At 36.3% G+C, this 16870-nt stretch overlaps 1 protein-coding gene and 1 long non-coding RNA gene across 2 annotated transcripts in view; both read right to left on the reverse strand.

Moving 5' to 3' along the window:
* The window catches only part of LOC107195279, a 48227-nt gene extending 46707 nt beyond the window's left edge, over positions 1-1520 (reverse strand). The window contains exon 1 of the long non-coding RNA XR_003044561.1: positions 1392-1520. This is a non-coding gene — a long non-coding RNA (uncharacterized LOC107195279). The remainder of the gene's footprint in view (positions 1-1391) is intronic.
* Positions 1-16870, reverse strand: part of XKR6 (XK related 6) — a gene marked incomplete at its 5' end in the record, with an annotated part of 249686 nt that overhangs the window by 217466 nt on the left and 15350 nt on the right.

The raw sequence follows: 16870 nt of genomic DNA on the forward strand, positions 1-16870 counted from the left end.
TCACTGAAGCTTTATGGCCTTAATTTTCCAAATGGTGAGTTAAGATTCACTAAGGTTACAACTTAGAGTGATCCTAATCAATCGTGGAAGGGGAAAAAGTTCCTAATTTTTAATTATAATCAGGTATTAGGTGGTTTTATTTCAAATTTCACTTAAAGGCAGCTAATATGGAAATTGGAAATGGTTTCATACTGACATTCTGACAGTGAAAAATTATAGAACATACTTTCTTCTCCATAAATTACAAGAGAAACCACTTTGTTTTCACTTGTATAAAAGTGTAACTTTTGAATTTCTAAAAAAATTAAGACATTATGATAAAAGGCATATTGGTTAACCCAGTGAGGCTTTTGATTCCAAGAATTTTAAGATGGTCTGGCTGGCTGGCACTTCAGAGCCAAGAAAAGAACTTTGTATGCATTAATTGCGATGTCACATCCAATGGCAGAGTCCTATCAGAACTACATCATATAAGTGTTTAAGACCTAAGAGACATTTTTATGCATTCATCACCTATCTTATTCTCAGTCCAACTAATCTTTTGGACATGGGCCTCCAAAAATATCACTTTAGGAAAAATAAAACAGCTCTTCTTAAAGAGAAATGGTTTGTTTTATCCAATTTGTTTACCTTATATATGAATACAGGGAAACTAGAACCCTTTACATATAATACCATACCAAAAACAAGTGATCACAACCTAAAATTACTTTCTAATAAAATGAGGATCATTTAAGATGATCAAAAATCAACAAATTTAATAATAAAGAAATCATTAGAAAACATTAAACCCTACTCTGAGAGTCAGTCCTAATAATTACCACTCTTTCAAACGTGAGAATACTATTTTGTGTAAAGCATAAGCATTTCATAGCATTTATTACCCAAGATAATGTATTACCAAATTTATTTCCATATGCACTTAATTCTAAGAAATAATTACAGTTGCAGGAAAAAATGTGACTAGTACATCAGGACTTTGTCTCTTTTGTTGCCACTGTCATTTTCCAGGTTCTGATCTAGTATACAAAGCTCAAAAAAATCCATCCAAATCTGCATGTACCATCTTTCCTTGATCACATAATTAACTATTTCCTACGTCTGCTGGAGACAGACATTTAAGAGAAAATTAAGTCCCATAATAAAAATCTAAGAGCAAATATTTTTTAAATGAATAGCAAGTAACAAAATACACATTGAATTTGGTAGAGGCACTAATTCAAGTGGGATGGAATACATATTCATTTTGTTGTTTGCATGATCTGTTATTCGTTTTTTCAGTTTCTGACAACAACCCTTACATAGCCTTTGTTTTGTGCTAGGCACTGTCTGAGCACTTCAGATTTATAAACATATTTATTCTACCTATGTGGTAGATATACTATTGTTACCTCATTTGACAGCTGAGGAACTGAGGCAGGGACTTCATTGATGTGTCCATGATATCCACCGTCACGGAGCTAAATGAAGGGTTTAAATTTTATTTCATCCTAAATCTCTGCTGTTCCTGGCCCAGCTTTCACTGAAAAATGCATGCAAAACAAAAGGATAAACAGACATCAAAAAGACAACCATTCCTCAACCCAGCTATCTTGGCAAGTTACATACTGATGCTTCTGAATGGTAATATGAAAATAAGATTTTGGAAGAGTCATTCTCATTTTAGTTTCACCCTTAAAATTTCCCGTCTATAATGGGGAAGAATGAACAAGACCAGGCCAGTACTACTTCCTACCTGCTTCCCTACTGAGTCGGCCTATTCACAGCCAGAAAGCCAATCATTCCTCAGGCCTTTGCTTCAATTCAGGTACAGTAGTAGTAAGGTTTGAAAGTGCCTCAAGCAGAGCCAACAGTTCTCTGATCCTTTACAATATCAAACTCTGCAATTGTGTGTCATAGCAGCCATGCTAGAATGAGGTCAATTACTCTAGGCACTCGCTAGGCTTTTCCCTTTTCTCCACCCCTGGTGTTCAGGCTCTTTTCCTAGCACTTAACTCAGAGCTATCGTTAGCCTTTTCCCCTTGGCTGTACTGCCCCTACATTTATGTTATTCTAAGTCTTCTCCCCTATGGATTCCTGTGGGGAAAAATGAAAAGGCCGAAAGTAAAAAAGAAAAAAAATGAAATAAAATGAAATGAAAATTCAGGAGGCTCTTGTTTTAAGTCGCTGTTTTAACAGGTTCCTTTCAAAAGAACCAAGCATTAAAATATTAGGAATGTAGCCTAAATATAATACATACACATAAAGACATACACATAAACAGTGCCAGAATAGTGTGTGTCTTTCATTCTTAAGATCTTCCTTTTCTATCCACTAATTTCTAACTGCACTGTTCTTCTGTAATCACATAATCAACTGCTTCTCAAAATCCATTTGTCAGATATGAAATATTAGGGGAAAAATTAGCCTTGGGTACCCGAGACTTGGCTCCTAGAACACCATCATCTCTTGCTTACTTACATAAGAAACAAGGTCACTGACATTTTATTTACTAATCTGTAAAACAAAGGTAGCCCCACCTCCTGTTACTTCCCCAATGAGGGGGAGGAGCTCAAAAAGATATTGTGTGTGTAAGTATACCAAAGAACTAGAAGTACTGACAGAGTTAAGATATACCTTCAATTCAAGAAAATCCCCAGAAGCAAACATGTCAATACTAAGTAAGCCAATCTTTCCCTTGGCAATAACTATTTTAACCAGAAGTGCAGATCGACTAACTCTTATGCTTTTATAAAGAATTTTAACCCAATTATGTTTTGAGTTGATGCCTGGACAAACAAAATGAGGGGCAATGAAGAACAGCTGGGAAGACAGCATGCAGTCTAGGGTCACAGCAGCCTTAGGTTCACATAATACAAACCGTAACTTATTACTGTTTGTTTTCTATTTTTTCCCTAAGTCTTCAGAATAAATGCAACACATTGACTCCTAAATCGAATTCCTGAAAAAGAAACAATGACTCCCAACAAAGTATAAAAATGACTCAAAAAACAGAAGCCCAAGAACACCAAAAAGATACTATACATTCTCGATTCCAAACATCTCGAATCCTTATCCAAACGGTAATTTCTAGTTCAGGTATAATGCTAGAAGCTGTCTTCCTCTGAACTCTCTGCTATGCTATCTCCTGTTACATAAAAGGGCAGTAAAGTCTTAAAAACCCACATGCAGTGGTCACTGTCCAATGTTCTGCCAAATGATACCAACTTGTGATGCCAGTGAACTGATTATAAATGCATACTATCCACCAATAGATAAAAGACCATTTTATCTGTACTTCAGTTTTGCCAGTAAATGCATAACTATGAAATTGTAAAAAATCAAATCCTATCTACCACTGCCTCGGGTTATTCAGAAGTACATCTGCCCAGGGGGAAAAAAAAATCCAAAAACGTGGCCTTAAAATATAAAGATCACAAGGCACCAAACTCTTTTTAAATCTTACTTTTAGTAGTATCATTTACTTAATCTACTATTTAATAGAAAAAAATATTAACACTACTACTCGATGAACAACAGTACTGAAAATAGCATAACAGGAACTGTGGTGACTTCAAGGGAGACATAGAAAGAGGGTCTGATAAACAATGAGGCATCTTTTATCTGCAGAATTTATAGAGGTGGTAGAATGACTTCTGTGGGTGTTAACACAGACTACCACAAGAGAATAAAGTCTGACAGGGTAATGTCAGAATAGTGAAGCAGGCAGCTCCAAGCTACCATCCACTACCTCATTATATCGTAACATCAAAAAAGAAGCATCAACTGTCAGAATCAAGTTTGTCAGAACTCTGGAAAACAAAGAGTTACAATAACCAACTGAATACTGAATCAAGGGAACATTAACTCAAAATAGCAGGAAAGTTCTGTGGCATTTTTACTTGTCTTTGCCCTATCCCATCCCTGGTGCAGCAGCAGACTATGTTCTCAGAATGAGACCCTGCTCCTTGGTTCCAGAAAAAAGAGTCAACCTTATTTGTCTGGGAGCCACCTAAGGACTTACACAAGGTACAGCCTCTGTTTTGCCTAACTCAAACTCATCCAAGCTGAAGAAGTAAATGGCACTGCTTGAAAACATTTTAAGGTGGAGGAACAATCTGTAGACACCTGAGGTAAAAGATTACAGTTGAGACATATAATAGACCACTTGAGATCTAGAAGGAAATGTCAGGAAGAGGTTTTCTTTGGAAAATTAGGGCAATCAAAGGTACCCATGTATATGGGGGAACTTAGAAAGCTACATAGCCCCAAATATAGGAAGTAAGCACTGATGGAATAGAAGGAAGAAAGAGAAAGTCTACAGTAATCGATGGAAACTTCAATAGACCACATTCGATAATGGATACAACTTGACAATAAATATATAAAGCATGTGAATAACATGTAAATCCACTAGACCTAACAGATTTAGAACACTCTACCCAACGACAGAATACATATTCTTTAAAAGTGCACATAAAGAGACCATATGTTCGGTCAAGAAACAAATCTCAATAAATTTAAAGACTGATTTCAAGCTAAGTATGTTCTGTAACCACAATGCAGCAATGCAATGAAGTTAGAAATCAACAACAGGAAAAAAACCTGGAAAATCCACAAATATGTGGAAATTAGACTACACTCAAACCACCAATGAGTCAAAAAGAAAAATCACAAGGAATATTAGAAAATATCTTGAGACAAATGAAAAAATATGTGTGTGTGTGTGTGTGAGACAACTTATGGGAAGCAGCAAAAGCAGTGTTAAGATAAATTTATAGCTATAAAAGCCTAGATTTAAAAAGATCTCAAATCAATGACCTAACTTTAGACCATGAGGAACTAAAAAAAGGAAAGAAAAATAAACTAAAAGCAGAAAGAAGAAAACAATGAAGGTCAGCAGAGAGGAAATAAATGAAATAGAACAGAAAAATAATAGAGAAAGGCAATGAAAACTAAAGTTGCTTCTTAAAAAAGAGCGAGAAAATTAACTAACCTCCAGCTGTACCTACAAAGAAAGAGAGAAGACAAATAACTAAAGTCAGATATGAAAGTAGGGACGTTTCTACCACTCTTGTAGAAATAAAAAAATATATAATTCTATAAAAACTTTGCATTAACAAATTAGTTAACCTAGATGAAGTGAAGGAATTCCTAAAAACACATAAATTGCATAAACTGACTCAAGGAGAAACAAAATCTCAACAAACCTATAAGAAACAGAAAATCTCAACAAATCTATAACAAACAAAATCTCAACAAACCTATTAGCCATGAAAAATCTTCCAAGAAAGAAAAGTCCAGCACCAGGTGGCTTCACTGGTGAATTCCATCAAACTTTTATTAAAGAATTAATGCCAATTATTTTCAAACTTTCCCAAAGAATAGAAGACTAGGGAACACTTCCCAATTTTTTCTATAAGACTGCAAGGTCCTGATACCAAAAGCCAGATAAAAACATCATAAAAAAAGAAAATTACAAACCTATATCCCTTATGAATATATACCTAAAACCATCAATAAAGTACTAACAAGCCAAATCCCAACAATGTATTTAAAAAATAGTACACCCATCATCTAGTAGTATTTATTCCTAGAATGCAAGCATGGTTGAACAAATGAAAATGAGTCAATGTAACACAACACGCATATTAACAGAATGAAGGGAAAAAACACATGATCATTTCAATTGATGCAGAAAGGGCATTTGACAAAACCCAATACTCTTTCATGATTTAAAAAACTCAAAAACTAGGAACTGAAGGGAATTTTCTTCACATGATACAGGGCATTTATGTAAAGCTCATCTGTAACATCACAATAATGGTAAAACTGAAAGCTTTCACCATAAAATCAGGAATAAGACAAGGATGCCCACTTTTACCAGCACTATCAATAATGTGTTGAAAGTTCTAACCAGAACAATCAAGACAAGACAAAAAAATAGAAGGCATCCCATATAGAAGAAAATTTGTAAAACTATCTCTCTATTGCAGATGACATGACCTTATATAAACAAAATCCCAAAGAACCCACAAGAACATTACTAGTGCTAATAAACAAATTCAACAAAGGTGCAGGAAACAAAACACAAAAATCAGTTGTGTTTCACTATACCAATAATGAACAATCTGAAATGAGAATGAAGAAAACAATTCTATTTACAATAGCATCTAAAATACCTAGGAATAAATTTAACCAAAAAGTTGGAAAACATGCACACTGAAAACAACATTGCTGAAAGTCAAGTTTAAGACTTATGAGCTGAATGTCTGTGTCCCCCCCAAATACAAATGGCTAACAAACACATGAAAAGACGCTCAACATCATGTTTTTAGGGAAATGCAAATCAAAACCACAATGAGAAACCTTCATTCCTACCATGATGACTAAAATGGAAACCAACAAATGTTGGTGAGCACATGAAGAAATCAGAATGCTTGTACAATGCTGTTGGGAATGTGAAATGGTACAGCTGCTGAGAAAAACAGTTTGGCAATTATTTAAAAATTTAAACACAGAATTATCATATGATCCAGCAATTCCACACCTAAGTATGCACCCAAAAGAATTGATGGCAGGAAGTCAAACAGGTATTTTTACATCAGTATTCACAGAAGTATTATTCACAAAAGCCAAAAGTTGGAAACGACCCAAATCAACTGATGAATGAGAAACAAAATGTAGTAAAAGAATGAAATCCTGACACATGCTACAACACAGATGAACAGTAAAAACATGCTAAGTGAAATAAGCCAGATACAAAAGGATAAATTGATTCCACTAATATTAGGACCTAAAACAGGCAAACTCATAAAGAAAGAAAGTAGACCAGGGGCTAGAGGTGGGGATCAATGGAGAATAACTGTGGAATAGGTACAGAGTTTCTGTTTGAGATGATGAAAAAGTTCTGGAGATGAATGGTGCTAAGTTACAAATCACTGTGAATGTACTCAATGTCACTGAACTGGACATTTAAAAAATGGTTACAATGGTAAATTTATGTTGTAATCTACTGTACAACAATGAAACTTTTAAATGGGTTAAAAGGATATATTTTGTGTCAATATATTTTACCACGGTAATTTTAATGTAAAAACAAAATGAAAGCAAGGGAATAGTTTTTGTGATCTCACAGATGTAATAAAATTTCTCCTGTAGAGGTGTAAAAATGAAGTCTGCAACTTCTAATTGTATCTGATGTTAGATCTAGGTTACTAGTTCCACAAAGTAGCTTTAAACGAGAGATTTAAACAAGCTTCTGGTTATTAATGTCTTATTCTGAACAAAGAATTACACAGTGCTAACTCGCTATCCTATGCAGTTCCTCAAAACGTTAAACACAGAAGCATGGGACCCAGTAAGTCTAATCCTGGGTATATGACCAACAGAAATAAAGAGACAGTCCACACAAAAACTTGAACATGAATTTTAGCAGCACTATTCATTAACAGCCAAATAGTAGAAAGAACCCAAATGTTCATCTACTGAAAAATGGATAAACAAAATGTAGCACTATCCATGCACTGGAATTTTATTCAGCCATAAAAAGGAATGATGCAGGCTACACCATGGATGAACCTTGAAACATTATGTGAAAGTGAAAGAAGACAGTCAGAAAAGACTACAAATTGTATGATGCCATGACATGAAATGTCTAGAATAGGCAACTCTATAGAGACAGACAGTAGGTTAGTGGTTCCCAGAGGCTGGGGGAAGGGAGAATGGAGAGTGACTGCGTTGGGTGCAGGGAGGGTTTCTTTTTGGAGGAATAAAACTTCTAACATTAGACTGTGGTGAGAGCTGCACAACGTGAATATACTAAAAACGTGGAATTATATACTTTAAGAAGGTAAATTTACAGTACGTCAATTATATCTTAAGCTGCTAAAAATAACTTTTGCCCTTTGACATTCTGATCCTCATCTCAAGTGCTAAAGTAAAATTTCATAGGGGAAAAACAGCAGCATCTGAACACAGCAGTCTCAAAACTCTCATCTGTTTTTTCAGTCTTTGCAATGTTGGAAAACATTCTTAGATTTGAATGTTTACTGAGGAACATTAAGTATTAATCTCTGCTGTTATGACGGAGAGACATTCTGTCCTATAGCCCTTGACAATGGTCACTCCAATTGAAGGGTTTAGACCAGAACCCTCGAATTCTTGACTCTTACTAGTTTAAAAATTATGGGGAAAAAACTGAGAAAATACTTTGTCCTCTTTACATACATTATTCTTCAGTTCCTGAAGTCTTATGTTATCATAAATACCACATGGGCAGTGCAGTGAGGGGAAAGAACAGCATAAAGAAGAAAGGATCTGCTGGAGCGTGGGCCACAAGAAAGGTCAACTGTCCATGGGCGCCTCAGACAAAAACTGCCTTTAAGAATTCCTCTGGTGCTAGAATTAAGAGCATGCACACACACACAGAAATGTGTTCACACACACCTACGCACACACAGAACTAATTCAAAAGACAGCTGAGAGAAAAAAAAAAAATCAGTCCAGGACATATTGCTTGTTTCACTGCTAATTACCAGAGATTAAGAGCCATGGCCCTCAAAATGCCGTCCCTTCACTAAAGCACTTACAGGGGGCTTTTCCTCCATATTTTACATTTGCACAAGTACATTTTCTCAACAACAGCTTCTCATGGAAGTCACTTGATTATCATGGCGTTTTCATCTCTATTCTGAGTGACTTCCACACACTCATGCCTGCCCCCCAAATAAAATGGGTTGGGTTACCGTAGCTGAGGATAATGATATAGAAAGGAGTATAGGGTTCTTTTTTCTTTTTTTCTTTTTTGATCTACAGAAAAAACTCCCATGTAAATCAATTTTAAATTGCAAAGCTTTTCTTCTCCTTTACACTTCATGGCTGTCTCCAGATACCTCTGCTTACTGAGCAGAAGCAAAAGCCAGAACAAATGCAGGCCCCAAAGAAAAATATCAGGAACAAAACACTACGGAAGACTCATGGGGGAAACATTTACTTTAACAAAGCGAAACGAGGATTCCTGGTAGTCTGGCAACAGTGGAGTTGTTTCAAGTCATGTATTTAATCAATTATACAAAAATCTCATATCTGGTATTTAAGTCATTAATATATCTATAATTTCCATTTACCTAATTTTTGAACCAAAAGGTATATTTTAAAGTATAACAGCTTCCAGGAGACAGAAGTGTGTTTCCAAAAGATGGCACAGTTCTGTGAGAACATGATTCCGAAGCCAGACTCGCTAAATACGAACCTCTCACTAAGGTATGTGACACTGGCAAGTTACTCACTTCTCTGTGCTTCGGTTTCCACATCTGTAAAAGAAGGATAACAGTACTTACAGTGTTGCTATGAGGACTCAATGAGTAATATATAAGCAAAGCACTTAGTGCCCTGCACGCAGCAGACTCTCAATATGAGTTAGTCGTCGTGATGGTGGTTATTCCAATGATGAGTAAGTACTGGACAATGATCCTTCCTGGCCACTTTCCTGTTGAAGCAAGGTTTTCCGTTACTCAACCTGCCCCACTAGTCCCTTAATGCCCTTGGTGCCTCCAGAGAACTAACATGAAGTCGCTATTACCAACAGCAATCTATGTAGTTATGACACAACCATAAGTCACTAGAAGATTTCTACTCACAAATCACTCTGATATCTAGTTGATGGAACAGAGCGAAAAAAAAAAAAGAGGGGTGAATGTGGCACACTCTGCTGATGGTTATTTGAAATGTGGTGGGAACTTTCACATTTTCTTTATACTTATCGGTATTTTTGTCCGACTTGTTACAATATCATACAAACAAAATACTAGGCTTCAATAAATGCTATGAAATCATTCTTTCAAATGAAAACAACTTCAGATCAGGGACACCTCAAAACGTATTTCGTAATGGGTAGGTGGAGAGCCAGAGGAGAGAAAGAGCAATTAGGGGGATTGTTTTATAAACTATATAAATGTTTAACCAATGTACTGTATACTTGAAACTAATAATAAAATAAAATTAAAATTAAAATATTTCTATAAATCCTCCCTACACACAGTTCTTCCTAAGGACCTGAAGGAACAAAATAATTACAGCTATTAATTATCTCCTCTCAGTGAATGAAAAACGATGGGACCTGAAATTGCATTAGGAACAAATGCGGAGATTTCAAACACTTCCCCTCGACAAGAGTAAGTCATTCCTCTCTCTACCAGATGGCAAGCGACACTCCAACAAAACCCACATATTTAAAACAAGTGTAGAAATGTTTATTGTACATTTCCTTCCCAAAGCAGCTGCTCAAGAGAATGTACTCGTGCAGCAATAAGAAAATCAAAGTGTATGTCCAACTAATGGAATCTTTTACGACTGAACACTGCACACTCTACACTGGTAGCTGCCAGCTGCTGCCTAAATACTATTTTCCAACATCTTCTGAAGGCTAGTAGTTACTCAAATAGATTTTTAAAAGAAATGAATGCAAAATATTGTAATTATTAGAAGATTATTATAATTAGACATTCTGTTCTCTCCTTTGATTCAAGGAACAAAGTGGCTGTGACTGCAGGAAAGAACACAAAGTGCCTTCCTTTGGTTGCTTATTAATCCATTCAGAGGTTACACTGACTTACAGGGTAGAGGCCCTGCCCTTAGCATTCTTCCAGTTTCAGGTCTCACCTAACGTCTCCCAAGCAAGTCCTACAGATCTCATTGGCTCTTTCCACAATGTCCAGTGAAGCAAAAGAGGACAACCAAAGGACCTTTTCACCTTCTCAAATGGCCCAAAGCCACATTTTCTGGATGAGAGAATTTTTTATCAAAGTTCTAAAGTAATTTAGAATTATTAGGGTCCCCTTCCCTCTTTCTGAAATAGGTTAGTGAAATTAAATTCCACGAAAATACAGAGGGGTAAAGGGGAAATAGAATTTGTCTGCAAGATCTATTCCTCAGATCCCTCTGTAGTGGGCTCTCAAAAAAAAAGTTTCACTTCTGATTATCGACATGAAGATAATTATTTCACTTTGAAAGCAATATATGATTTTTAAACCCTGTCCACTTATATGCTTCCCTGTCCTATCTGACCAATGACATCTCAATATAATCACTGTACCTTCAACGATCTGTCAGCAGTACTGATGTTTCTAATCAGCATTTTCACGATCTTTTTTGACTGTATAAAAATAGCATAACGCAAGTACAAAAATAAGGGTTTGCAATTTTATCCTCCTCAAAACATTAGAGAAATCTGCATTTAAAGCCTGACAAACTAACACTGATTTTTTGACTCGAGAGGCTACATCACAAACTATTCTGAGTGTAAAACCACCTTGTAAAACTCGCTTTACAAGGCCCCAACTTGTGTACCCAGTGTTTCCAAACTGACATTATCATCACAGTCCTACACATTTAGCATCCCTAAAGCACTTTTACGAGTTACCCAATTTCAAAAAATTAAGACTCTCACACTCTCACAATGAAATAAACCTGGGAAATGACCTAATGCAATTGACCAATATATGTTTAAGTCCAGTTTTGATGCTTATAACCATTTTACAATTACTAAAATAGACACTAACATTTCCATTTAACAATCGGAAACTGAGCGTGAGTTGAGTAAAATGGCCTAACATAATCTATGATAAGTGAAGAGCTGATATATTTTAACTATGTCCAGAATAAATTTCTCCAAAAGAAAACCTAAGCATGATATGGATACTTTGAAGGGAAAAAATAGTTTCAAATATACTGGTAAACTGAAATTTTCATTATAATATCCTTTTATTAAATAAAGGTATATACTTTTTAAAAAGCTATTATGTCAAGCCAAATTTTATATCAAACTCTTTTCCGAAACATTAAAACATTGCCCCACCGACTCTCTACCATCCTCAAATCCAAAGACTATTTAAAAACCTAGGTTAGAAGGCAGATGAAGTCCACTCCCAGACACACAGGGTGTTATGGCGCCCACAGCACCATACCAGCTGGAACTAACTAAGGCCCACAGGCAATTAATGCATCTTAATAAAGCATGAATACCTTTCTCGGAGAAAAACTCTCACAAAGCCTCTAAATTAGAGCAAGAGACTTCCTCTGGCTGTCTTCCTGGTTACTATTTTTAGGCAGTTCAACACTGGGCAAAGTCTGGCACCACTGGCAGCAAGATGTTACTGCTGGCAGTGCAACGGACTCCAGCTGCTCCGCTGACAGCCACTTTCATCGTGGCCAAGGCTAAGAGAAGATGGAGAGGAGGAGAGGGCAACTCCCACAGAGTGAAACACACTATGTATGCCAGACGCTATGCTGACAGCATCTCATCCAAATCCTGAACAACCCTACCAGGGAAGTAGAGTTCTCTTTCCACCAATAGCCAAACTAAGACTCCGAGAACTCAGTAATCTGTTCCAAAGCCTAAGCCACCCATTATGGAACCTGAGAAATATGCATTATCTGCAGTGTTATAGTAATGGATAAGGAAGCCCACTATATTTCTGCTTGTTAACAATAAGAAGTTAGGTGGAACGGGTTGCATAATATCACACATAACAGTCCAGCTACAAAGGCTCTTGCTTATCCTACAGCAAAGGTGCAGATTTACCTATTTCGTAACCTTCATTATAGCATATTTTCATAAACACTTAATTTCTTATTTGAAGGCTTATCTAAACCCAAACTGCCTCCATTTTTTAGTCAGACTGACATTGAGTCTACTATAAAAGAGGATTTCAAAATCTGCTATGCTAAAGAAAAATTCATGAGTGTTATAAATTGAATTGTCTGCCAAAAAGATAAGAGGAAGCCCTAACCCCTAGTATTACAGAATGTGACCTTATCTGAAAACAAGAGTAGTTGCAACTGTTATAAATTAAGATGGAGTTATATACTAGAGTAGGCTGGGGCTTAATCCAATGACTGGAATCCTTATAAGAAAAGGAAATTTTGGATGCAGACACAGAGAGAAGAATGCTACGTGACAACGGAGGTACATAATAAAGTTATACATTCGTAACCCAAGGCATGCCAAGGACTGACCGCCACCTCCAGCACTAGAAAGGGCAAGGAAGGGTACTATCCAGTCTCAAAAGGATCATGGCCCCTCTGACAACTTGGTTTCAGACTTCTGGTTCCAGGGTTGTGAAAGACTAAATTTCTGTTGTTTTAAGCCACCTAGTTTGTGATATTTTGCAGCAGTCTCAGGAGGAAACTAATATAATGAGCTAATGTACATTCCAAGGTACTGTCCAACCGAGGCCTCTGACATAGAAAGCCTACATGAAGTCTGAGGTTCTTCTTCACTGCAAACAGAAACTGATTCCACCATACTTGGTTTTATAACGAGACAAGAGATCATTATAGCACAGAGAACAGGGTACTGAGCCATAGAGGCTGGATGGGAGCCAAGTCTTCCAACCAGCAGGCAGAAATAGGAAACCGTCATATGGAGAGAGAAATTATCCTAAAAACACTGTTAAGGACAAAATTATTGAAAACAGACCACAAATATGTATTCCACTCAAATCAGTAATCTCACATGCTCAACAATGAATTAGTGTAATCTTCTGAAAGTTTATCAGCTCTGGGGTCAATCTACAGCAACCTCAAGAATATTATGAAACTCTGAAAATGGGCCAAAAAAATGAATGTATTAAAAGTGGATTACTTCATTAGTTTTACTTATGTGACTTTAGGCAACCTGAATTCCAACCAAAATGGAACTTTTGTATAGACACACTAAAGTCGGGGAAAAAAAAGATACAAAATATCCCAACCATGGAGAAATCACTAAAGAAAACAAAATTAAGTACAAACATCTGAGGTTGAAAAAATGGGAGAGGAGCTTAGATCAAACAGAAATTGTCTAGTTTTACTGTAATTCTGGCTGTAAATAGAACTAAGACAAAGCAATTAAAGAGAGTTACTAAAGTATCAAGTGAACTCTTCCTCTCTCCTTTGAATCTTCATTTTCTGATTGGTTTGGGTTCTATCTGAGCTTACAGGAGTCCAGTTGTCTAAGAACAGGCATCTAGCTAGAGAAGGCCCATCTAAGGTTGACAGCTGGACTACAAGTTGACAGATGCCTTCTTTACAAAAAGCAGATAACTGATTATTAACATACAAATTCCCAATGGATACCTGGACTTTAGCCATCATACCCAGAAAACATTAAAATAAACCTCTACATACTTTCAGTTCATGTAATATTTCAAAGGCAAGAGACTGAAACCACCACCTGAGCCAACCAGACCTTGGGGAACTGTCACAGCAAACCTTCCGAGTTGGCTGCAGCTGTTTTCAAGGTAGCATTAGATTGAAAGGCTTCCATGAGTGCGTTTATTTACAGTTATATATTGAATCACAGAGCCTTTTGTCTCCTTCTCAAAACTCTAGTGTTGAATCTCTACCCTTCTTTAAAGCCCAACTCAGGTTCAGACTCTTCTTTACTTTCATCTTCTACTCTACAATCAATTGTTCAGTTGCACCTGGCTTAGTTGCCCTTTGTCAACACAGTGCAATGCTTTAATGCCATATTTGTTCACGCATTCAGATAGTATACTGTAGTATATACAAATTTCTTTACAGGAAATAAAGATGTATCAGACACTGAGCCTTCTCTTAAGGAGTTTAGTAAGAAAGAGAACAACATATTATTAATAAGATTTAAAAAATAAAAAATACTAAGTGCCAAAAGCACTTTCCCTGGGAAAGTCCAAAGTCAAAAGTGATTACTTGGATGGAAAGACTAGGACCCACTTTCATGGAAGAAGAAACAATAAAGAGAGGTCATAAAGAACGGTTAGAATTTGAACAAAGAGTGACGAATGCAAAGGACTGTCTAGGTCAGGGTCTCTCAAGCTTGGCACTGTTTTAGACTAATTCTCTGTCCTAGAAGACTGTCTTGTGGATTGCAGGATGTTTAACAGCATCTCAGGCCTCTTACTCTCCTGCTCTAGCCACCAGTAGTGCCCTCCAGCTGTAGCCACCAAAAAGTCTCCAAGACATGGGCAAATGTCTGGGGAAGCAGGGGGCAAAATCATCTGGTTGAGAGCCAGGTGAAGGAAAAGGAAGTGCAAAGGCATGGAGGCAAAACGGTACAGGGAATGAGAACGGTTTGGCTGAAACAGTGTCGTAAGAATGCTTCATTATGAAAATCTGGCCTAAAAAGTAATCAAGTAATGAAATGTGGAGTTAGAAAAGTCTTCTGGAACCACACAAGGCTTCAAGCTTTTGGTTTAAAAGTATGGGGTGTATTCTATGGACAAAGACTGACGAAGGTCTTTGATCTGGTTGGTGACTGCAGGTTCAGAAGACTAGGATCTATCTTTAATGTTGTTTGGAGAGGATGTAAAATGTCCTTATTTGTTGAGGGGCTATTAGAGGGTTGCTGCATAATTAAACCATTTATACTCAATATTTTCCTTATCAACTAAAGGGTGGTAAACTCTTTTTCTGGTCAAAAAATACAGGCGTGATACCTTTTCATACTTTTTTCTTTAAAAAAGCTCATATACACATTTTTAGATTTTTGAGATGCTAGAAAATGTTTTGACTTTTAGACAGACTGCACTTCAAGACATGGCTGCCTAATTTTATTCTTGAATACAGGTAGTCTGATTTTTATACAAGTATTTATCAATCTGTAAATAAATTATGAAGTGATTATAGTTTTCTCCCAGTTTCACTTACAATAAGATAAAATTATTTATTAGATACATATTTATAACTGCTTTAACATTATTATACTTTTATTTAGAGAATTTATTTTGAACACCTAAGCAAGATGCTTTTATACATATAAAAAAAAAAAAAAAAAGACTGGCTCACAGAAAGGAGGAAAATTTGACCAGGTAGAAAGAACCTTAATCAATGCCAGGTACAATTTTCAATATTGTGGGCCAGGTAAAAAAAAGCTATTTATTAATATCTAACATTTAGTGAGCTCTTACTGTGTATCAAGCACTTTTCTCAAGACGTTACATGTATCACGGTGGAGACTAATATTAGGACTAACTTTTTACCTGGCAATGGTCACATTGTGTTATAGAAGTGGAAGTGAGCAATTTTTAAATAATATTTTTAGGTAACACTATTGAGACTGGTCCCCAGCAGCGGTAAGAGGTATGCCTTGATCTAAATGGGTTGGCTATGTGGACATAATTAGTATTGCTTTTGTTTTTAAATTGGCAAAAGTCCTGGGCAAGAATGAGAAAAAAATTTTGTTTAAGTTGAGGGTAGGTCTAGGAAGAACTGAAAGTATCTGATGGGTTTATTTGATTTTCTTTAATTATGGTAAAACACATAAAACATAAAATTTACCGTTGTAACCATTTCTAAGTGTACAGTTCAGTGGTATGAAATATATTCACCATGTTATGCAACCATTACCAGCATCCATCCCTAGAACTCTTCATCTCAAACTGAAACTCTACCTAACTTCCTATTCCTCCCTTCCTCCATCCCCTGGCAAACACAATTCTAGTTTCTGTCCCAAAGAATATGACTACTCTACATATCTCATATAAATGGAATCATACAGTATTTATTCTTTTGCTATTGGCTTATGTCCCTTACCATGTCCTCAAGGCTCATCATGTTGTAGCATGTGTCAGAATTTACTTCCTTTTTAAGGCTGAATAATATTTTATTGTATGAATATGCTACATTTTGTTTATCCATTTATACATCCACTGACACTGGGGTTGCTTCCACATTTTGGCTATCATGAATAATGCTGCTATGAACAAAGGTGTACAAATATCTATTCAAGTCCCTGGTTTCACTTCTCTTGGGTATATACCCAAGAAATCGACCTGCTGGATCGTATGTAATGTTCTGTTTAATTGAAGAACCACCATTTTGGCTACACTGTTTTATATTCCCAACAATAGTGTACAACCTTCCATTAAAG

The sequence above is a fragment of the Pteropus alecto genome, unplaced genomic scaffold, assembly GCF_000325575.1.
Source record: "Pteropus alecto unplaced genomic scaffold, ASM32557v1 scaffold50, whole genome shotgun sequence".
Taxonomy (NCBI): domain Eukaryota; kingdom Metazoa; phylum Chordata; class Mammalia; order Chiroptera; family Pteropodidae; genus Pteropus; species Pteropus alecto.